This window comes from Mus caroli, unplaced genomic scaffold (genome assembly GCF_978045245.1).
Source record: "Mus caroli unplaced genomic scaffold, Mus_caroli_1 scaffold_8, whole genome shotgun sequence".
NCBI lineage: Eukaryota > Metazoa > Chordata > Mammalia > Rodentia > Muridae > Mus > Mus caroli.
The window spans coordinates 19,730,687-19,754,106 of NW_028227263.1; the positions used below are offsets into that span (position 1 = coordinate 19,730,687).

At 50.8% G+C, this 23,420-nt stretch overlaps 1 protein-coding gene across 2 annotated transcripts in view; it reads left to right on the forward strand.

Annotated features, from left to right (window-relative positions):
• Positions 1-23,420, forward strand: part of Gsg1l (GSG1 like) — a 199,688-nt gene that overhangs the window by 26,520 nt on the left and 149,748 nt on the right. Inside the window, exon 1 of one of the 2 annotated variants that reach the window (XM_029479143.2) lies at positions 6,754-6,816. The exons of the other annotated variant lie outside the window; for it this stretch is intronic. The gene's annotated coding sequence lies outside the window, so the exon portion shown is untranslated. Of the gene's footprint in view, positions 1-6,753; positions 6,817-23,420 lie in introns of those variants that run through there. 2 annotated transcript variants of the gene reach the window in all.

Genomic DNA, 23,420 nt, shown 5'->3' on the forward strand with positions numbered 1-23,420 from the left:
CAAACCCAAAGAAGAGCCTGTATTGATTTGAGTGAGGGAAAGGAAGTGCGGGTCCACAGATCCGATTCTTATCTGATGGCAGCAGAGTCCAGGCTCCATTTCCACTCTTTCTGATTGCTTCTCTTCTTTTCTCTGCCTTCAGAGCCCTGTGTCAGTTGTGGGTTTTATCCCAAGGCAGTGCTCTCTGTGTGGTTCCTCAGCAGCCCCAAGTCTGCCTGCATGTCTGGCTTGGGACGAAGTGCATGGGTTATCCACTGCCCTCCGCAGCCTCAGCTTCAGTGGTCGGAATGCTGTGTTGGTGAGGCTAGGAGACTGAGATGAGGTACCCCACCTTCTCTCACTGGCCTCTCCATGCCTCTGTGTGGCTGAGCATCCTGGACAGCCCTTCTTCAAGGTTATATGAGACTCCCTGTTATCTGTGATGCTCCATCTGGATCCAACTACAGCCTGCTCTGCATCCACAGCTGAGAGAAGCTCTCTGACGAGGTCATCTGTGAATGGGTGAACAACTTGCTGCAGGAGACGAAACAGGATAAAGAGGACCACGTGCCCAGTTAGTCTCATTTGGATGACAGGATGGTCGCTGAGACTTCCAGGCGGTCTCTAAGGGGTTCTAAGCTGTTACTAAAACACTCACACGATCGCATCTGTTCTGTTCTCTTTTGACTTTGCAGCTAGGGATGGCACCCAGGGCCTTGTGCACACTAGGCAAGTGCCCTACCAGCTGAGTCGCCAGGGTCCTGTTTTTGATCCCAAGCTCTCTCACACCCACCCTCACTTCTGCTCACTGCTGATCTTTGTGTGATGTTATTATCTGTTTTGTTCTGTTTCTTAGGCTAGTAAACCGAGGCACGGAGAATACAGGGAATAGCTCGAGGGCCCATGTCCTATAAGAGGCAGTGAAGGTTCCCACACAAGGGCTTTTGCCTCTTTATCTCCCAGAGGTGCTCTCTGCAGCTCCCTGAGGGTGAACATCTGTCCATCAAGGGATAAACTTTGTTACATGGGACATTAGAGAAGAATGATGCCTGAGCGTGTGTGTGTGTGTGTGTGTGTGTGTGCGCGTGTGCACGCACATACATTGTGTGGGTGTACATGTTTATTTATGTGAGGACAGAGGACAGCCTCATATCCACCTTGTTTTTTTTTTTTTTTTTTTGAGACAGCTTCTCACTGGCCTGGAACTTGTCACACATAGGTTTAGCCTGGCTGTCTCAGGAATTACAAGTGTGTGCCACCAGGTCCAGCTTTTTACGTGAAGGCTGTGGATCAACTCCGGACCTCAGGCTTGCTGTCCAACCAATGGAGATTCTCCCCAGCACCCCTCTCCTACCCTCTGGCTATCTGGATGCTGGTGGTCACTGCAATCTCTGTGACCTCCCTAAGGCCAAGGCTCTACTTCCATGCCCCCTTTACCAGCCACAGGAAGCCTCAGCACCTCCGGGGGAAACGGCTCCTGCTTTAGTTAGATTGAAGAGTGTGGAGATTAACCACAGGACCTATTAATCCCTTCTAGACAGTGTGGTCCGCTCTGAGCCCAATGCCGACTCTTCCTTGTTCAAAAGAGATTAGCAGGTGCTGGAGAGGCGCCAGCTACACGCCAGCACCTACCCAAGGCTTCCTGCATGCTGGTAATAGATGCTCAAAGGAGCGTTAGAAATGGAACACTTGGCTTTCTCTGGAAGTTAAAAGCTTGGTCTCCAGAGGAGGGCTGCTGGGGTTTAGTTCTCTCAGTGGACAATGAGGACTGCGTATTTCTAACATGACTCTCATCATTACTATGGGCTGTTTAGAAGCCACAAATGAAAGGAGGCTCTGATGAAAGGCTCCACTCTGAAGACAGAGCTGCATGCCAGCATCTGAATGTCACCTGCAGGACTGGGATGAAAATCACGAAACAGCCAATGCTAAGAGTGCAAGAAAGTTCTAGGTGCCTCTCATGGAATGCCTCTATCTTCACAGCCCAATGAGGAAGAGACATTCTCATACCCATAGTACAGATAGGGAAACTGAGGCAACCAGTGCTGTACTTTGCCCAAAGCCCCATAGTCGGTAAGTAAGGGTAAGGATAGACTTTGAATCCAGGTCATGTGGCTTCCAAACATGTCAGGGCATGCTGAAGGATGTGGAACAGATGTGTGGATGGCTCAACCAGGGCTCTGTTCTGGTAGGATGAAGATAGAGAGGACAGGGCTGTGGAGGAACTCTGGGTCTCCATCTCCTATGCTGGTACTACAAGCACAAGCAGAGGTGAGGTATCTGTTGGCTTTGAGAAGCCACGAAGTCAAGACAGTATCAGTTTCTCTTGGCTACAGGGTCCTTTTGTTTCTCAGCTTTTCCTGGTCTCTTCCATCCACACAGCAGCCTCTAACCACATGGGGCCGTTAGATTGAAACATAAGTGGATAGAAATCAAATCAAATTCTAATTAAGCACCAAATCAGCTTTGCAACTCAGTTCCTCATTGTCACTAGACAGATGTCACCTGGGCCAGCGACCACTGTGCCTGGCAGCACAGATCTCCATCTGGTTAGCGTGTCCCCTCTGGTGCCCTGTGCCCAATTTTCCCTGCCTTGTCTGTCTGAAATGTCCCCACAGGCTCATGTTTGAACCCTCTGTCCCCACTTTGAAGACTGTGGCACTTTAGGAGGCGGGACCTGGCAGGCTGCGGACGGATGTCGCGGAGGGCCTTTGAAGGTTACTCTCACCTCAGGTTCCAGTTCCTCTCTGCTTCTTGGCTCACCAGGGTTTGAAAAGCTCCCCGCACACTACCCCCTCCACCACAGACCGAGCTGCCCTTGTCACTATGGTGGACACACGGACACACCACAGGAAGGTAAACCTTCCTCCCCTGAGTTGTTTCCGTTGGGTGTTTTGGTCATAGTGACTTGATAGTAACCAATAGAGATGGCATTATGGGTTCAAATTACAGTTGTTCCTAGGACCCAAGGGAATTGGGTACAGGACTCCTCATAGGTGCCAAATCTGAGGATGCCCTAGTCCCTCAAGTAAAATGATGGAGTATTTGCATAAAACCTACACACCCCCCTGTATACTGTAAATCATCTCTAGATTACCTAGAACATGTAATGAAATGCAAATGCTATGGAAATAGTTGTTACACACTACTGTTTAGGAAACGGTGACAAGAAAAATAGTCCATGCATGTTTAGCACGGGAGCAGCCTTCCCTGAGATAGTGTTGACCCGAGGTTTACCAAATCTATAGATTATGAGTCCATCTCCTTCCTCCCTACCCAGCTGAATGTCCCCAAAGACCATGTGGTCATGTGTGCTTCCCCACCTCTGCTGACGTGGGGCTCGGTCACACATTTGGTTGACTGTGACAATGTGAGTGGATAAGGCATCCATCATATCAAGGTGTGGTGAGGCTTGCCCTAGGTCACAAGGTTAACACATCAGTTAGGGATTGTTCCTGGCCTGGTCCCAAACATGTTCAGATTCCTACTCTGGTTAACACTGGACCTCTCAGGGTAGGGCTGCACCTATCCGGAGCAAACTCAGGCAGGAGTGGGAGCCGGGATGTCTTTGAAGACTCCTGACTAATTTCATCTACAGTGGTGCATTCAGTCATAAACATTTGCCAAGACCCAGTCCCTGCCCACCTGGTACTGTAAGTCTGTGGAGATAGCTCTGGCTGGGAAGATAGCAGAGATATAGCAGGACCCCAGTTCTGTCAGACCTAACGCACTGCGGAGTTTGACTCTGCTGAGACTAGCCAGCTGGGAGCCAGAACAGTGTGCTTGTCTGATTAGTTTCTTTAAAAAGGCCCAGTTGTTGACTTGTGATCTCCTCTGTGGGTCATGCATGAGGCTAGGGAATGGCAAAGGTCTTCCTTTCATAGCAGGGAACCCTCTTCCAAGCTCGTTATCTGCCCAGTGACTGCTTTGGCATTTCTTTGCTTGACCACTGGTCACATTTTACTCCCGTGGCAGTCACTGGGGCCATCAAGATGACAGGAGTGTCACACCCAACTGTCAGCCCTTCCTGTCCCGACATGCTGTTGTCTGACTTCAGGCCTTGCTACTCCCAATTATAAAAGGACAGCAGGGGCTGGGTCACCGCTCTTTCCTAGGGTTGGAGGTAAGGAAATGCACTCTTGCTCTTCATTCGTTAATTGCTGTGACATCTGCCAGGGCAGAGAGAGAGCTAGGGAGGGAGGGCTCCGGCTTGTGATACAGTGAAGAGATGGCCAACCCTCTAGGCAAGTACAGGGATACAAGGCCCGGGGACCTCTGGGGATGGTGTGGAAGTGAGCCACGCTTGGAGGAAGGGCAAGATGGGTGAGCAGGGAACACTTGAGCAGTAAGATTGGCTTGTGGCTGCATTTGCTGTCAGTGTTCTGGAGGGGGTCTCCTGGCTTCTCCCTATGCCCATTTCTGCTCAGAGGGAATAGCTCTGATCTCTTTGGGTATTTGTGTTTAGGGGTGAGGAGGGGGGCACTAGCATTGCTTAACATCTAACTCAGGCTGTGTGTTGGCCCAGGGCTTCCTTCCCTTCCTTCTTGCCCCTTCTCCCGATGTGGTTTAGGTGTGTCTCCATGGTAGGCCCAGGGAACGTCCATTCTTCCACAGGCTCTGTCTTCCTCTCGCTCCACCTAGTCCTGTGGTCTCAGGCAGATCAGATTCCAGATTTGCTGACAGACCCCTGGGATGGCACTTTCTCTCCTCTGCTGCCACAGCCTGAGCCTCCAAGTGGTGCTCAGAATGCCCTGCTTACAGTGCTCCAGTGCTCCAGTTTCCCAGCACCCACTGTGTGCCAGGTCCTCCTGCAGTGGGTGAAGCAATGGGGTGTTTGGCACATGGAGAAATACTTGTCTGGACATGGATGAGCTTGACGGGAACCTCATCTCGCTCTCCTCATCTCCCCGTTCTTGTCTCTGTACAACCTGAACAGCTGTGCTTGGCTGCTGCAGGTCCCGCTTAATCGGTATGTCAGTTAATGTTAGCCATGTGCGAGGCACGGGTGTGCTGTCTTTACTCAGGCTTTATGGCGAGGAACCGAGTCTCCGCTGCTTTGGAGCCTTTTAATAGGTGACGAGTCAACAAGAGGTAGAATCACTTTACACCAGGCTGCCATAGTCACTCTCCCCAGCCATCTGCAGTCCATGCAGGCTCTTAGCTAATTTCCAAGTATCTACCTCTGAGGTTTTGGGGGAATGCTTTTATTCAGGGGTTTGCACCTGTAGCATCCTGGATTGTTTTTGGTTTTGTTATTGTTTACTCTCAGTGCCTTGTTGCTAGGGAGCTGTTGAGGCTCCAGGTACACTCCTGCTTAGCTAACAGCATTGGCCAGGGGGCGAGTCCATTCAAGTCCACCCACTCCACCCCTGACTGCCTCGTACCTTCTCACGGTGGTCTCCATGCAGGTGGCAGCCCCTCCCCTTCCAGGATCTCTGCCAGCCCTGGAGCCTGGTGACAGGGGGTCACAACAAGTTCCACAGCTGGGACAGTTTATGATGTCATCTCAGGACCACCAGTTCACTGACGAGCAGAACTTCATCTTAGAAAGAATGTGGGTGCACAGGTGAGAGCTCTGAATTCAAATTTTGCTGCTGGCCTTTTCTACTCCACGGTTCAGACAGACGGTGTAAGTTCTCAGACTCATTTGTATGTTGCCTGTAAGAACAGGTAAATCCACCCATGTGGCCAGTACAGGGCAGGCTGAGCTGAGCCGGAGACAGCATTATTCCAAAATGTAGAATGTGCCTTTCAGGCCATGTGGATTTTGTAGTCCTGTGTCATTCTCGGGTTATCTGGAAGGACACTGCGGGCCACAGTAGCACAAACAGTGCTTGGGAGAGCATGCAACAGTGTTTGGGCCTCTGCACAAAGCTGCACCCTAGAAGGCCACTCCATGTTGGCTTCACTCTGTGGACTGAGTCTCCACTACTTAGAGAGGCAATGGGGCTGGCTCAGTCACCTCTGGAGTGGGCGTCGAATCCCTGACTTCGGGGTAGGGTGCATGCCGCTTTGGCCCCTGCATCCTGGCTTGCAGCTTGTATTCTGTTTGTGCCCTCAGGGCTGGCGTTGTTCTTTTCGTGACAGAGGTTTTTGCTATAAGTTCAGAGAACAGGCTCTGCATTTATTCTGCAGGTGACAGATGTCTGGGACACTTGGGTTCGTTTGCCACTACTACCTCATCTGTTCTGAGTGTGTTTGCGTGTGTCTCCAGGGTCTGTAGGGACACGGCCTGCTCCAGGGCGCACACTCGTGAGTACAGCTTAGTCAGGGGACCTCCTGAGGGAGTGCCTGCTGATGCTGCTTCCAGCAGTGGCTTAATGCTCCATGCTCACACCCCCAATGTTCCACCCCGGGCATGTTCTGCTTCGAACGACCCCGCATCGCGGCACGCTGACCTCTAACCTCTAAAGGCACCCTGCTCCCATTGTTGTTAACTACCAGCATGCAGACGCCCTTGGTCAATTATGCCAGAAGGCCGTGGGACCTTGAAGGAGGGCAGCATTTTGTCCTCCTAGGCCTTTCCGTGGGTTCTGTTGATGTCCCAGTTTCTAACGAGAGGGAAAAAAGCCGTTTCATATTCTCAGTCATCAAAACTGTACTTGCTTCAATTTGCTACAAGATAGTGGGGACTTTCCTTGAAGGTCAGCACTCAATTTCGCTCTCTTGGTTCTGTCTATGCATGCTGAATAATCATGTCTGAGGGTGGAGACCAACTCCAGTACCCTTGGGCTTGCACACTGCACAGGGATGACTGAGCATGGGCATCACGGTACAGCTACAGAGATCTGGCGTGAGGAGAGAGGACCCTCTACGGACTCTGATTCTGCACCTCAGGTGGGCTTCAATTTCCCCTTTGGCCACATGTGTTCAGTGTGCTGAGGACAGGTGCTGAGCAGGGCAGTGTGCATGCGTAGGTACACAGCCGTTCACCACAGAAGTGTACAGCCTCTCCAGAAAGACAGATTACAGCACAGTAGGTATGCATTTCCTAAAGAAAGGGCAGTCCCAGGACACGATACATAATAAAGACAGTCCCTCCTCCTTTGGCTTAGCCCCACTCCCACAGTGGAATCATGGATGAGTTTTGAACTTCCCCCTCTTCTGGCAACAACCAATCCCAGGGGATCCCAAGTGTGTGGGCATGGGTCATTCTTTTTCTCCTAATATCCACGTAGTAATCTTTCTATCGCTATGCCTCTGTTTATTCAGGTTGTAGACGTCTTCTCACCCAAGTACGATGCCACCCACTCGTAGAAAGTCCTTTTTTGTTCCCATAGCACAGAAGGGCTACTTCTTGCTCCAAATTCTCAGGGTTCTGTCTCAGGCCCTTTGAAGCTCAATCAGGGTGAGTTTATGCTGCTGTGACTGAAGCCCTGCAACATGGAGGCTCGGAGAGCAGAGCAGCTTTCTCTGCAAGCAGACCTGGTTGATGGGCAGCTGTGCTCCTGCCAATCACTCTGAGACCCAGGCTTCCTCTGAGCCATTCCCTGGCATCCTCTTGAGGGCACACCATCATCTGCAAAGATAAAGCTGGACCATGGGGAGAGCATGGAAGATTTACACTGTCCACTCTCCAGCCATTGGCCAGGGGTACTGCCCGGGAGGCCAGGTGTCTCCAGTACCATGAAGGAATGGAGAGTGGCTGTTGGGACAACAGACAGGCCTCAGCACATGGGTGGACACCTTAGCCTGACAGTTGGGGTTCATGTGCTTGTATTCTCGGTGGTGTCAGTCAGCTTCCTGTAACAAAACACCTGAGGCCATTGAGGCCATTAAGAAAAGGGCTGTTTTGTTTGTGTTGTGGAGATTCAGTTGTTTTGGACCATTTGCCCCTTCCTAAGGGCAGTGCCTTGTGGGAACATATGGCTCAACAAAATCAACCACAAGCTAGGAGCAAGGAGGAAAAGGGAGAGAGCAGGTCCTAGGAACCCCTTTAAGGGGACATCCTAGTCACCTAAGGACCCTTCTCTAGCACCCTCTCCTAGAGGTTAGTATGTACTCAGAGGGCAGAGGGCTCTGGACATACGGTCCCGCTGCTTAGGTGGGTGTCCAGGGACATGCCCCGTGTGCTGATGCTGTGGCCTGCCCTTAGCCATCACTCTCAATATCCTTTCCATCCCCAGAGAAGGCTCTTTCTGCCTCAGGGCCTTTGCATGCACAACACAGCCTCCCCACTCACCTCCATAAAATCGCTCCCACAAAGGGACCTTCTCTGACCTTCTGCCCCAGATGGTCTGGGTGTCCCCTTTGCTGCAGGCAGGCATTTCTCCTTCCTATGTTAGCACTGCTGCGTGACTTTAAAAATAATATATTGCTTCAGATCAGCCCCTACTCTGCAGGGTTTTGTGTGCTTAGCATGAAGCAGAACGCCAAGCGGTTGACCTTGTACTTGTGAAATGTTTAATTAGGGTCATCACAGGCCCATAGCCGAGGTCACGGGAACTCAGAAAGGCTGAGTAACTGGCCTAAGATCACACAGCATTCGAATCTGGACACTGAGATCTCAGCCTGTTTGCCTTCTGAGTGCTGGCTTGCAGAACTTCCTGCAACCAGATCACGGCATGCTTTGTGCTTCCGAGGGTATTAATAGGGTATGTTCAAGGGGAGGTGGGAGGGTAGAGGAGGGGTGTCTGACTCAGCCTGGGAGAGGGGGGCAGCTGCCTGGAGGAGGCGGTGACCTTGGAAAGTAGTTTGAAGTAGTTCTAGGGATTGTGAGGGAGCCTGAGATGAGGCCCGAGCCAGGCTGGCTGGGACACCTTCACTCTGGGGTGCAGTTTGGGATTGGCTCAGCTGACAGGACTCCTGGAGTTTCATAAGCAGAGATAGAACAGGACCCAGAACGTTCTGCTTAGAGCATTATAGGAGGCTGGTGCTGGAGGCAGTGAATCAGGACTTCTTCAAGTCTTGGTCAGCTGGCTAGTTCTAATCTAAGTTTGGCTGATGAGCCAAACACCCAAATTACAGTGACTTTGATGAGTTAGAAGCTTTTCTCCTATAAAGGTCCAGCCAGTCAGGCATCACACTCTGATGGGGGCACAGGATCCTTCTAGACAGACGTTTCATTGCTGCCAAGGTCTAAGAGGGCCAGCATCACAGCAGATTCCAGCACCCTAAAGAAAAGGTGACCTGGAGACTTGGGGCCAAAGAATGGACTCAGTTTAAATTTAAGAAGTTAGGAGATTGCTCCTCCAAGTCAAGGAGTCCACAGGAAGACACCAGGGCACTGTGTCACTGGGGCCACAGAATCCAAGCTGGGCAGTATGGCCCTTCCTGGATGGGCCACTGTTGTCTCCTCCTCCTAAAGCTGAGGTCTCATGCTGTCCATCTTTCTGCATGACACTCTCCTTTGTCTTTGGTCACCTTCTGTCCTTGAAGAATGTGAATTGTCCTCTTGGCTGCTGAGCTGGGACAGACATGCCGTGTGTCTGAGCTTTGTGTTAAAAAGGACTTTCCTCCTTTTATCCTAGTGAAGGCAGTTCCCAGGTTCTCAGCCCCCAGAGTTCTAGGTAACCAGACAACCTTGTCACATGGCCGTTTGGGTCATGCGGGAGCTGTTCATCATTTCCCTGGGGTCTCTAAGGAGAGAGAGAGTCAGCCTAGTGAGTCCCAAGGCCCCAACAAAGCTCTCCCAACAGGGCCATAGCCTCAAGGTTGATGGTGGTCACCCTTCCCGTCGGATGCAATCCAGACACTGTCTGAGGCGGCCGTGGGTGGCCAGGCTGCAGGTAGGCTTTTCATCAGAGCCCTATGGGAGCTTGGTATGACCTCTCTCCACCCCTGTCCACAGCCTAGTAGGACATTTGGTTACCCACGATGCAGGCTTCCATCCAGGGATCTCAGCAGCAGACAGGCAAGGTGTTTGGCTGCTTCTCCCAGTGCCGGGTGTTACTGAGCTGAAGGAATTCACAGAGTCTCACTACCAGGCAAGTGACAGGGTCTTGTGGGTTCTGGTAGAAATGTAGCTCTGGAGAGCCAGAAGCTTGCTTCCCAGAGGGCCATGGGTTTCTTAGGATGGGAAAGGCTTGAGGTGGTCAGTGGCTCTGGGTTGCTGCTCTTCAAGGTCAGGAGCACATTCTAGTTTGCAGTGGACCTTCTGTAGCATCATCAGAGAATTGGAGCCTTGGGAGCCTGGGTGCTCTTGTCCTGTCCCTGAGGATGACCGGTGAGCTGTCGTCAACCTCCCCTGGGGTCTTGGTTCTCCTGGAAAGCTCCTCAGGATGGGGCTAGCTTCAAGACAGGATGCTGTCCCTTCTGAGGTTTCCATAGTGATAAATCCCTTTGAGGAGCATCTGAGGTCTTTACTGACGTATTGAAGATCTGTGGGAGGTTCCATCACATAGTATAGGTTCTGTGGCATGTATGTCATCTGGCCAACTCCACCCCTGCCACCTGGGCTTTCCAAGGAGTTCCCCCCCGCCCCCCCAGGTTTCTCTGGGTAGTCTTGGTTGTCATGGAACTTCCTCTGTAGATCAGGTAGGCCTCGAACTCAGAGATCTGCCTGCCTCTGCCCCTCTAGTGCTGGGATTAAAGGCATGTGCCATCACTACCTGCTTTTTTCTCTTTCATTCTTGATGCAGAACCACTTCCTGTTTTCTGAAGCCATCCTGGTTGGTAGTGGACACTTTTGGTCCATGTGCATAGACATGTGTGCAAGTGTTTCTGTGAGGTCACATGTATGTATATACTCATGTATGAATGTGTGCACACATAGGTGCACACACTGGACCCCTCACCTCTGAATTTGCTTCTTTGTAAACCCATTGGGGGCGGGGCTAGAGTGGGCATCACAACCATATAGTTGTTTGATTATTCATCAAAGGTAGGTGGGCAGGGCTGTGCTCCATGCTCCACGATTCACACTGGAGACTGGAGAGAAGGCCAACTATCTCAAACTCCATGAGATAAGTGTCCAGTGGGGAGACAAATGATGGGCACCCACAAAGTCTTGATTTCTATCAGGTATGGGGCTGCAGTGACATACTGCCGAGAAAGGGGAATGAGGCGGGCAGTGTTATCTTGTAGTGAAAAATCAGGAAGTTCTCTTTCAGAGAATGAGCCCCAAAGGGATCTGGGCAACAGGGACAGCAGAATCAATGACTGAGTCTGGACTGTGCGGCACTTCAGGAAGCCAGAGCGTGGTGTCCAAGGCCGGGGAGGGACAGGGACAGCTGTGCTGGTTGGTTGATTTAATTTCTCTATCTTGGTACAAACTAGAGTCATCTGAGAAGAGGGGACATTAGTTTAGAAATCAGCCATCTGATTGACCTGTGGGCAAATCATGATTGCGGTGCAAGGGCACAGTCTACTGAGAGTGGTTTAGGAATGCAGACTGAGCAAGCCACAGGAAGCAGCATTCCACCATGGCCTCTACTTCAGTTCCTGCCTCGAGTTCCTGTCTTGCATTCCTGCCCTGAGGTCCTTCAATGCTGGACTCATAAGCCATAGGTGAAATAAACTCTTTCTTCTCCAAGTTGCTGTGGTCAGAATTTTTATCACAATAGAAAGCAATCTGGGGAGCCCGGCGTGGTGGCGCACGCCTTTAATCCCAGCACTCGGGAGGCAGAGGCAGGCGGATTTCTGAGTTCGAGGCCAGCCTGGTCTACAAAGTGAGTTCCAGAACAGCCAGAACTACACAAAGAAACCCTGTCTTGAAAAACCAAAAAAAAAAAAAAAAAAAAAAAAAGAAGAAAGCAATCTGGGAGGGTCCCTAATAAAGGAGCTAGAGAAAGTAACCAAGGAGCTAAAGGAGTCTGCAACCCTATAGGTGGAACAACAATATGAACTAACCAGTACTCCCCAAAACTGTGTCTCTAGTAGCATATGTAGCAGAGGATGGCCTAGTCGGTCATCAGTGGGAGGAGAGGCCCTTGATCTTGCAAAGTTCATATGCCCCAGTACAGGGGAACGCCAGGGCCAGGAAGTGGGAGTGGGTGGGTTGGGGAACAGGGCAGGGGGAGAATATAGGGGGCTTTCAAGATAGCATTTGAAATGTAAATGAAGAAAATATCTAAAAAAAAAAAGAAAGCAATCTGGGATAATAGGAAAGGGATGGATCCCTCCCCCATATAAGGCAGCTGTGCCTGATTTGTCTGCACTGGCCACACTTTAGGGACTTTTGTGTTAACAATACAGACACCCGTACCCCAGCTCCAGGCCACTGTTCTTTGTTGTTGCTTTTAATGGTTTTGTAATTTAATTTTTAAAATTAATGTACTTATTTATATCTCTCTGTGTATCTGTGTGCATCTGTATGTTTTTGTATCTCTCTCTTTGTATAGCTGTGTCTCTCTGTGTGTCTGTATGTTTGTGTGTGTCTATATGTGTGTGTCTATATGACTATGTGTGTTTGCATGTGTGTGTATGTGTTTGTGCATGTGACTATATGTCTATGTGTGTGTGTTTGTGTATGTGTCTGTATGTCTATGTGTGTGAGCATGTGCGTGCGCGTGTGTGTGTGTGTGTGTGTGTGTGTGTGTGTGTTGTGTGGGCCACAGTACCTTGCCAGTTGTGTAGTGTCCATGTGGAGGTCAGAGGACAGTGTCTGGAGTATTTCTCTTCTTTCACTGTGGGTCTTGGGATTGGACTCAGGTGGTGGGGGTTGGCAAGCAAGTGACCTTACCAGCTGAGCAATGCAGCTTTTTGTGAAGTATGTAGCTCAGGTGGGCCTGGAAATTACCATGGTAACCCTCCGTCTTTTCCTCTTGAGTGCATGGACCACAACATGTCCCACTACAATTGGTGATCCCTGCTCTTTTTAAGATGTGCAGTGAGTGTTGAGTTGTGTCACCTTGTCCCTCGGGCCATAGCAGGAACCTTATCTGGTTACTCTGTGATGGAAGTTCTCAGAGGCCCAGCAGGGAGGTGACATGATCTAATTCACCTCTCTAGATGTTGGAACAGCCTAAGGGCCACTAAGAAGGAGGCAGGGAGTCCACCAGGAGGCTGTAGTTGTGGTCTGGCTCAGGGACCGTGGAGACAGCAAGGTCCCCAAATTACTGTAAAGTCAATGACATAAAATAGCACAGATCTTCTAACTCTCAGGTTAGAAGTCTTCTAACCCTCACATTAGAAGGTCTTCTAACCCTCAGGTTAGAAGTCTCAAGTGTGTGGCAAGGCTACCTCTTTCTGGAGGCTCAGCTCCTAGAGGCTGCTGGGATGCCTACCTCCAGGACTCCCACCATCCTGAAAACCCAACCTGCCCCCTTTGAGGATCTATCATGTCACTGTTTCTTCCTCTTGATCAGCTATCCCTCCCTTCCTCCGTTGTTTTGGGGGACAGAGCATCTGACAGAAGCAACCCCCTAGATTTCTCCTAGCTCACAGTTCCATGGCAGGAAGCTATAGAGATGTCTGCAGAGGCAGGAGCCTGTGTAGCCTGCTCACAGCTTAGTGGCTGACGAGGAAGCAGAGATGGAACTCAGGATGGAATGGAGCGGGGCTATAACCCAGGGAGGTTTCGAGCAACCCACCTCCTCTGCTAGGGTCCCACCTCCTAAAGTTCTCACAGTCTCCCCAAATAATGCCAACATCTGGGTATAAGTGTTCACTCACATGCACCAGCCTGTGGGAGCCGATCTCATCTGATTTCCCATCCTCCTCCCCTTTCTCCTCCTCCCTCTGGTCCCTCTGCTTCTCTCTTAGAAGACCCTTGTGATGCCACTGTCCAGCCTGGATGATCTGGGATAATCCCTAACTGGTGGGCTTTACCTCAGTCTTTATCTACAAAGCCTCTTTGCTGTGTGCTATAAGGAACTGCTAGGACTATAGGGGTTAAGGTGGAGCCTCTGGGGACAGGGAGCATTACTTAGCCTGTGCAGTCAGGGTCTTGAGAGTACTAGAGGATGTGTCGGATGGGATCTGGGGCTCCCTTACCTCCCAGGGTCACTCAGGTATCCCACTAACCAGATACCACGGCAGCTCCAAGGGCAGATGTGTGGATCCCAGTTGTTCCTGGATGTGTTCTGGGGGTAAGGGGAAGGGCTCTCTGTGGTTACAGAGAGGCTTCCTGCCTCTAGGGGGCGCTAATGTCAACCTGGCTTCTAACTGGAGGGCGTGGTCCATCAGTCCACACCCCCTTGATGGGAATTTCATAGTGTATTAGCCTGCTTCCTTTTCTGCCTTAACAAGTAACCCCAAGCATCTCCAACACTAACTCACGATTGCACAGCATATCTTGGGTAGCTAACGTCTGGCTGTTGCAGACTGATGTATTTTGAAGGGTCTAGGAGACAAGCCTCCAGCTTACTGCTGATATTCAGAATTCAGTTCCTTAGAGATGTAGGACCTGTGTCTCCATTTTCTTGCTGGCCCTGTGTTGAAGCCGCTTTCAGCTTTTTCGAAAATTGCCGCCATCTTTGGATTCTTACTTCCCTTCTTCATCTTCAGACCCAGTGATGGAGGGAGGGTGGGGACCTAATGTGGGTGCCGTGTCTCTCTGATCTCTCTGCTGTTCTTTCATCTCCCTACCGCTGTAGTTCACGGTACCTCAAGTCTCCCATCTCAGAGCCTGCAACCTTCACGACAGCATAGCTGTCACATCCTGGTCTTGTCACCGCAACAGGTCCTGAGGATGAAGGTGTAGAGAGAGGGACATTCCTGTGCTGGCCACATAGGATGCTAATGAGCAACCGCAATGCCAGGCTAGGTGCTTAGCAGTTCCCCAGACACTAAAACGATCCCAAGGGAGAAACTGTCTTTATGCTCATTGCACAGCTGGAGAAGCTGAGGCTTAGCAGAGCCAACTCAAGCAATGAGCTAAACCGTGTCACCAAATTGATGACCCAGCACCTCAGGACGAGACCTTATTTGGCGAGAGACCTGTTACAGCATGATCAAGTTCCACTGAAGTCATTCTCTGGGCCCTAATTCCATGCAATGTAGGGGAATGTGGAAATGCTAACACAGAGGAAAACACATGAGCACACGAGGAAGAGAAAGCCTGGTGAAACATTCTTTCTCATAGTCTTTACAAGGGTCTAGCCTGCACCATGGGCATGTCAGGACACTCTGGCTACCCCTTTCTCTCCACCTTTCCTTCTGGCCTGGCAGACTGAGAGCCTCACAACACCCACCCAGATATTGGCTTTCAGCCCCTCTACACCCCTCACAGGACCCTTTTGTAATTCAACAGACTGAGGCCAGTCGGGCTGCGCCTAACAGCCCTGGCTCTTCTTGGGGCCTCTGGCAGCAATGTGGGTTGGCCAGGAACCAGCATAAGGAGAGGCAGCACAGAAGCTGCCTGTCCGAGAGAGGAGGCCCCGAGCTTCAAGAGAAGCCAAGCTGGGCCCCCTCCAGCTTCTCTTTAGGCTCTGCTTCCGTCTTCTGCTGCCAAGTACACGGAACGCCGCCGCGGGCAGCTCCGCTGTGCCAGCAGTGTGCCTTTTGGCTCCTGACTCCAGGTTTCAAGGTCTCTAGAGCGGCCGTCCTGCCCCCTAGACCTGCCTCTCCCTTTGGATTTGACTGTCTCCAGGGGTGCACGGTGCTCCATGTGAGATGCTTCCCACTCTAAGTTCCAAGCCTGTGCTTCCTCTGTTGGGGGTGGGGATGATGATAGAGAGGGGATGGAGAGAGTCAACAGTTGCCAGAGGGAACTCTGGGAAGGCCTGAGGAGTGACACTTTGGAGGGGTCTCCCAGCCTGGTTCTCTTTGCAGAGCTTGCTGCCTACGGCCTGCATTCGCTCCCGCTGGTGGCTTTGTTTCCTAGGGAGCCATGTCCTTCCAGCCAGGCTGATTGGCCACTAGATTTGGCTTCTCTCTTCTGTGAAGCTGGAGGACTGGTCCACTGGGTGGACCCCTCAGGGCTGGGTACAGGTAGAGGCTGGGGAAGTGAGGAGGTTTGTGTTCTGGGGGGCTGAGGAGAAGGCAAGATGACCAGAGGGAGACTCCCTTGGCTTGAGGTGGTTCTCTGTCTGTGCAGCCCTCCAGTTGAAGAAGAAAAAAGATTCTCATCTCCCCTGTCAGTCCCCTCATGTCAGCCTGAGCAGGGTCTGTCTCCACCAATCAGCCTCCAGATAGAGTTGTTAGAATGCAATGAAGGGCCAACAAGATGGCTCAATGGATGAAGGGGCTTGACGCCAAGCCCCAGACTGACCTGAGTTCCATCCTCAGAGCCCCCATGGTAGAAGGAGAAATCTGACTCCCAGAGTTGTCTTCTGACCTCCACGGGAATGTCATGGCATGCATGGGCATGCACACCCACAAAATGAGTAAAAATGCAACCAGAATGCAGACAGACCTGGACTCTCCTGGCTTTCTTGCCTCACCACTCCTTGTTTCCCCAGAGCGTGAGCACCCCACCTCACAGTTCTTTCGGGGCCTGAGTGAGCTCACCACCCTTCTTGCCTTTTCATCTCCTCCTCCTGCTGCTGCCCCTGCCGGCACGCTGAGCTCATTTCTACCCCAGGACCTTAGGATGTGCAGTGTCTTTCCCCTTGGTTTTTATCTTCATTTGGTTCCAGCTGGGATGATCCCTCACAGGAGAAAACCTGGCCCCAGTCAGCCACACTCACCCTGCCACCCCTCGACAATACCTGTGCCACTCAGGGTACCCTTTTTTATCTGTCATTTATTATCTGTCTGCTAGGCTTGGATGTAAGCTTCCTGCCTTATTCATCCCCAAGTCCTCAGTGCTCTTGCACTGCCTGCACATAGTAGGTGCTCAGTAAATTATTATTATTATTATTATTATTATTATTACTATTATTGGATACAAAAACAAGGTAAATGATCTCGGAGTCCAGCTGCTGGGAGCTTAGCCACATCGGTTGCAAGGGGCTTCAGTATCCCTGCTCTGGCTGCTGGGAGCTGTGTACCCTGGTTCTAAAAGTGGCCAGGGACAAGGTTACCAGTTGTACATGACAAACAGGAAGAAAACAGCTTTACTAAGGCCACCTTGAGGCACATCTATCCAGAGTCCCGTGGCTAGCCTTTGTCCTGTGGAGCCTAGGTGGTACCCCATGGCTGTCCTCCTTTGTCCTATCGTCCGACTTAGGAATTGTGACTTAGGCTTCCAAGACTGGGCTCTGTCTGGGGACATCCTGGTTTGGTCCCCAGCCCATTCTGGGTAATCTAGCAGATAAGGGTTCCCAGAAGCCTGAATTGCCTTCTGCTGGTGTCTCTCAGGACCCAGTGTATTTATTAGCTATGTCATTAGACAGCTGTCCCTCAAAATGCTTCAGATTGTAAAGAGACAGCTTCTGTCACCAGTCTAAACACTGTCGCTGACAGCCCTGTGTGTTCCCTGTGTATGCGCACGCACGTACACACACACACACACACACACACACACACACAGCTGTCAAGTTCTTAGATGTCACAGTCTGCTTGGCATAGCCCCACACTGGACAGACCCAATCTGTTATTGGCTACACCTCTATCTGTCTTTCTTGGAAAAGGGCCAGACTCACCTGTCTGGGCTCATGGGGAGGAAGCATTGGCCCCAAGGAAGCCCAGAGCTCTGCTGCCTCTGTGACTAAGCCACTGGGGTCTGAGGGATGGGAGTTCTAAAACTCCCTTGCCTGTTCCTGTGAGCTGGGGACATATAGCCCAGGGCCCACTGAGAGCCTGAGCGATCCGCTCCCAGCGTAATCCCCCTGGATAACCAGTTTCTTCTTGCACGCTTCTCCATAGAGATGCCGCTTTTGTTAGAAGAGGAGGACCAGCTGTAAAGAGCTGCAGTGCTTGTGGGATGTGGCGAGTGGCAGAATATCTTCTCCGCACGTGACTCTGGGCTCAAGCCCTGAACTGGAGAGGGGTCTTGTTTCTGTGATTTGCTGGGCAGAGTCAGGGTCTGGGAGTTTTTTTTTTTTTTTTTTTTAATCTAGAATTTTAAATTACAAGGGAAAGAGGCTGCTGCTGCTGCTGGCGAAGGCTGCGGAGGAGGGAAAGTGCACCGATAGGCAGCAGTAATATTTCTTTCTCGACAGTAAACAACTGCCAACTACCCCCCCCCCCCAAATGGCACTCTGTGAGCATCTATGGGAAGCTTCGAAAGCTGCACGTCATGAAAGTTATTGGTTTTGTTCAAGCTTCATCTGATGCTTGCTTAAGAAAATAGATCTGGTTTCCCCTCTTGCAATCGTCTGCTGGGGAAAATCAGCCCAGAACATCTGCCTCGCGTCATCGTTAGACATTTATGAATAAACTGGCGCTGGCAGACCGAGCAGACTTTCTGAGACACGAGGCCCAGCCAACTCCAGTTATTTCCCTGCAGATTATCCGCTGGTGGATTGGCCAGAGGAAATGTTCTGTCCCAGTATAGGGAAACACAGCATTGTCCCAGATGTCACTGTGGCTTAGCTCTTGAGCACCAAGGCTATGTACACGGTCTGAGCAAGCAAGGAGGAGAGAGGGCTTGGTGTGGGCAGGGGCACAGACCTAGCAGAAAGAGCACAGGCCATGCCCCCACTCTTCCACGCTCTTGGCTCCTGAATCATTGGATGCGGACCTTTGCAACTGATATTTTTCACTGCTAGGCCTCTTGAGAGCCATGCGGATTTCCCAGCCTCCTTTGCACTGGGGCTGGTCATGTGATTAGTCTGGCCAGTAGAGTAAAAGAGGAGGTGGCGCATGTCACTTCTGGACCAAGGCAGGTCATGATACAACCATGCCTTGAGCTCTTGCCCCTGGGCCTCTACATGGATGAGTCTCAGGTAGGAAGCCCAAAAGGAGCCTCTCAGAGCTTGAGGTGTCTGTAACTGCAACCAGTCTTAGTTACTCCAGTAGCTGTTGTAACAAACCCATGACCAGAAGCACTTTAAGGTATGAAGGGCTAAGCTGGGTGTGGTGGCACAGCCTTATACCCAGCACTTGGGAAGCAGGCAGAGGCAGAGGCAGAGGCAGAGGCAGAGGCAGAGGCAGAGGCAGAGGCAGAGGCAGAGGCAGAGGCAGAGGCAGAGGCAGAGGCAGAGGCAGAGGCAGAGGCAGAGGCAGAGGCAGAGGCAGAGGCAGAGGCAGAGGCAGAGGCAGAGGCAGAGGCAGAGGCAGAGGCAGGTGGATCTCTGTGAATTCAAGACTAGCCTGGTCTACAGAGTGAGTTCCAGGACAGCCAGGTCTATGTATAGAGACCCCATCAGAGTGCACGTGTGCGCGGTGGGGGTGGGGGGTGGGGCGGGGTACTTGGCTCCATCAGGGTGGGAGGGCACAGCTCACAGCAGCTCAATCGCATTCAGAACCCCTAACATCCTATAGGATTAGGAAGCAGTGGCTGGGGTGCATCCCAGGGTCCACTTCATCCAGTCAGATCCAGCCTCCTGAAGCTTTTATAGCCTCCCAGAAACAATGCCACCATCTGGGAGCCTGCATTTGTGCACATGACCCTGTGGGGATATGTCACATCTAAATCCCAGCCTCACCCCAAGTAATGCAGCCACATTCTGGGTTCCTGTGGGAGGCAGGGCATTCTGACTTGTTCAAGGAACTACCCTGTGATACTCACTTTCCCATGTGATATTAATATTCTCTATAAAATTAATATTAATGATATGAATACTGATATCCTGGTAATGTGCTGAGAAAGATTGCCTTGTTCATTTTAATGAGTGAGGACCTTTCAAAAGCCAAATGTAAGTTCTTTACTTAATTAATGGAAACTTAGGTCACTTACAGTCCTTCACCGTTTCAATTACACCGCCACCAGTGATCTCGACCTTGTGTGATTTTGCCTGAGTGTAAGATGAGATCCAGGAAGCAGGGTCTCTGGTCACAGAGATACATATTTCACAGAGCCTGCATTTGAATAAGTCTGAGGACAGAGTGCTTCTGACAAGACATGTGGACAGAATGCAGACTGAAAGTGATCGTGTATCCCCGTGGCTGATAAAGGCCAGGTGGATGAGGGGTAGGGGCATAGGTGAGGGTAAGTAGGGGTTTGTGTGGATAATGAACTTTCTTTTTTTTTTTTTTTTTGAGACAGGATTTCTCTGTGTAGCCCTGGCTGTCCTGGAACTCACTCTGTAGACCAGGCTGGCCTCAAACTCAGAAATCCACCTGCCTCTGCCTCCCAAGTGCTGGGATCAAAGGCGTGTACCACCACTGCCCGGCGATAAAGAACTTTCTGATTGGAGGGGGTGGGATAGACAAAGCTTCCTTTAAACACTGCAGTCTTGCCACAGGTGCTTCAAGAGGCACGGTGGTGACTTGTACTCCCCTGCCTCCACGCACAGGCCTTTTGATGTTTGTGTGGCTGTCATAGCTACTGTTTGGTCTACCATGTCCTTTGATGGCATGTCTGGAGAGTCCTTACCTATCCGGGTACTCTCTATTCTTGGGTGCTTTCTTTTTCCCAGGGAACTGGGATTTTGATGTCAGCTAGCTTTTTTGAGACTGGTATATGGGTGCCTCAGTCTCAAGTGCTTTTGTGTCTGAGATCTGCTGCCTAACATCCTTGTGCTCGAACCTGCCATTCACCCTTCTGAAGCCTCCGTGGCGTATGTCTTACATCTCTCAGGAGGAGTCTGTTTTCTGTTTCTCTTTTCTCCTTCCTGAGGATGGGTTGGGTACCTCTTACTGTTGGGCTGCCAGGTGGCCCCTTGAGCCCGGGGATGCTGTCAGATGATCATGAACAGAAGAAAACACCATTCTGAGTGAGGAACTTTGCCTGCCAATCAGGGCAGCTGGCCGGAAGATTATCTCCCTTCCCTAGTTTCCTTGGGATATGTTACTCTAAAAATATGCACGGCTGTTCTGTACATTCATGGGGCACTGCATGACTCTGGGCTACAGGATTCGAATAAGCCTCAGTGTGAGCTGTCTTCCAGTTTTGTGCAGGCCCTGTGAGTTTGGCCTGGAGTGGGACCAGGAACACGGGTTTCCTTTATCCCTGTGTCTTCTAGACTAAAGTCATTTTTTTTTTCACAGCACCTTTATAAACTTATTCTTACCAACAAACTCGCGTTCTGCTGGGCTCTGTCTTGTTCTGTGCCAGTTCATACTTTCCTTATATAATGATTTTTTTGTTTTTGTTTTTCGAGACAGGGTTTCTCTGTGTAGCCCTGGCTGTCCTGGAACTCGCTCACTTTGTAGACCAGGCTAGCCTTGAACTCAGAAATCCGCTTGTCTCTGCCTCCCAAGTGCTGGGATTAAAGGCATGCACCACCATGCCCAGCATTATATAATGAATTTAAAGGGGAGTTTTTTTTTTTATTGCAATTAGAAGTAGAGAGCTAGTAGGACTTGCCAAAAGTAGAAAAGGTGTGAGCATGTGCATGTGTGTATGTGTGTGTGTGTGTGTGTGTGTGTGTGTGTGTGTGTGTGTGTGTGTGTGTGTGTGTGTGTGTATGTACACTAACCGAGTGTGAGCATAAATTGAAGCAATGCATGAGATGCGAGCTGGCAAGCTCAGTCTTATTTTGTTTTTCATCCCTGCCACATGAGACTCCACCCCCACTCCCTGGCACCTGTGCCCCTTCTTTCAGCAAACATTAGAGGAGCAGTAGAAAGCCAACTTTTCCCTGGAAGTAACCTGGGGTGTTGGAAAGGGAGCCTGGAAGGGGAGTGGAGAGGCTGTCTTAGTTAGGATTTTAATTGCTGCAGTGTAACACCGTGACCAGAAAGTAAGTTGGAGAGGAAAGGGTTTCTTTGGCTCACACTTCCAAAGCACTGTTCATCGTCAAAGGAAGTCAGGACAGGAACTCAAACACGGTAGGAACTTGGAGGCAGCAGCTACGGAGGGGTGCTACTTACTGGCTTGCTTCCCATGGCTTGCTCAGCCTGCTTTCTGCTAGAACCAGGACCACCAGGGCAGGGATGCCACCACCCACAATGGGCTTGGCCCTCCTGCTTCAATCACTAATTAAGAAAATGCCTTATAGGTCTGCCTATAGCCTGATCTTATGAAGACATTTTCTCAATTGAGACTCCTTCTTTTCCAATTACTCTACCTTGTTTTGAGTTTACATGAAAATAGCCATCACAGGCCCTATGAAGCAGTTTATGCTGACCCTCACACTGTGAGCCCCCTACCAGCTGCTGGACTGCGGCCTCCCCACAAGGTGCCTCAGGCATCACTTTACCCTTTCACTGCCAAGTCCTGCACCCTGCAGAGCGGCATGGCTTCCAAGCTGGGCCATTCCTTGGTTGTGTTAAGCAGGCTTCTGCCCTTGTATCCAATCCTTCCAACACATTCCTTGATGAAAAATGGGGATTCTGCATCCTTTCTTCCCATCCCTGAGTTTCGAGGTGAGTCTCCTGACTTCCTGGCACTTCAGATTTTTCATCCATGAAATGAGAGTGCTGCCCCTCCTCAGATGGTTGTGAGCCCCGCCCCTGAGAGCACATGGGCGTGACAACAGTCTGGAAAGGACTGTGGCTCTTTCCTGCCACAGTCAGCTTCTTTGCTCTCCCTAAGATTCTTTTGAATGAGGGAGCCGAGGCCTTGAACTCCAGGTTTAGCAGAACATCTGGCTCACAGAAAGATCACAGGCCACTCAAGGCCCTCCCTGGCTCGCACTTTCTGCATTTGGCCTCTGAAGTTCCTAAGCCTTCTCTTATCCCCTGCAGAGTATTTCCACAAGGGATGCAGTCCCATGAGGAGGCCATGGACTTCCTGGATACCCTGGAACTGCCCTATCCTTTTCAGTCTCTCTTGTAAACATTTGGGGAAGAAGGTAGGTCAGGTCTTGCAGGAACCCCAAATACAGCAGGAAACAGCTCCTGGAAGGAGACCTTGGGAGTAGGGACAAAGGGTTATTTGCTGTCAGTTGAGCACATACCAGGTCTACAGAGAACGTCATCTTATGGACAGCAGCCTGTCTCTGTCTAGGATGATGCTGGCTGCCTTAGGGAGAACACAGGTCTCCCTGTCCACAGGTGACTTTTGCCTTTTCCCTCAAGTGACCCTTCAATGCAGGGGTTATGGAGGAGGGCAGTTCCCTTCCACCTGGTGGCGACTTGGGAACTGGATCTGGGCAACTCCCACAATGTTTCTCTGCCATTGCCTGGGGGAAGGAGAAGGTAGGCCTCTCTCTGCAGAAGAGCCCCGTTGGGAGGGGCCATGCACCACTCACGAGACCTCATCCAGACACAGGGTGTGCAGGCCTGGCTGCCATTTCTGGGTGTGGTAGCATCGTCTGGTGGATAGGTATCGTGTCCTTCCACACTTGCATGTGCACTGTGTGACAGCTGTGTGGAAACACAAAGTTTTTGGTTCAGCCAACAAATTGCATTTGCTAACATGGAGATGTCTGGTTTGGTTGATTTGGTTTTGATTGGTTCGGTTAAGAGACGACATCATGATGTAGTACAGAGCCCTGAACTTACTATGAAACCCGAGCCAGACTTGAACTCTGATCATTTTTTGTGTCCATCTTGTGAGTGCAATGAGGTCATACATGTGCAACCATTCCTGTGAGGTGGACAGCACAGAATTTCTTTATCCCTGCGTCTCTCAGGCTGTGGTTATTTTGATAGCACCTTCCTACATAACTGTGGAACCTAAATGA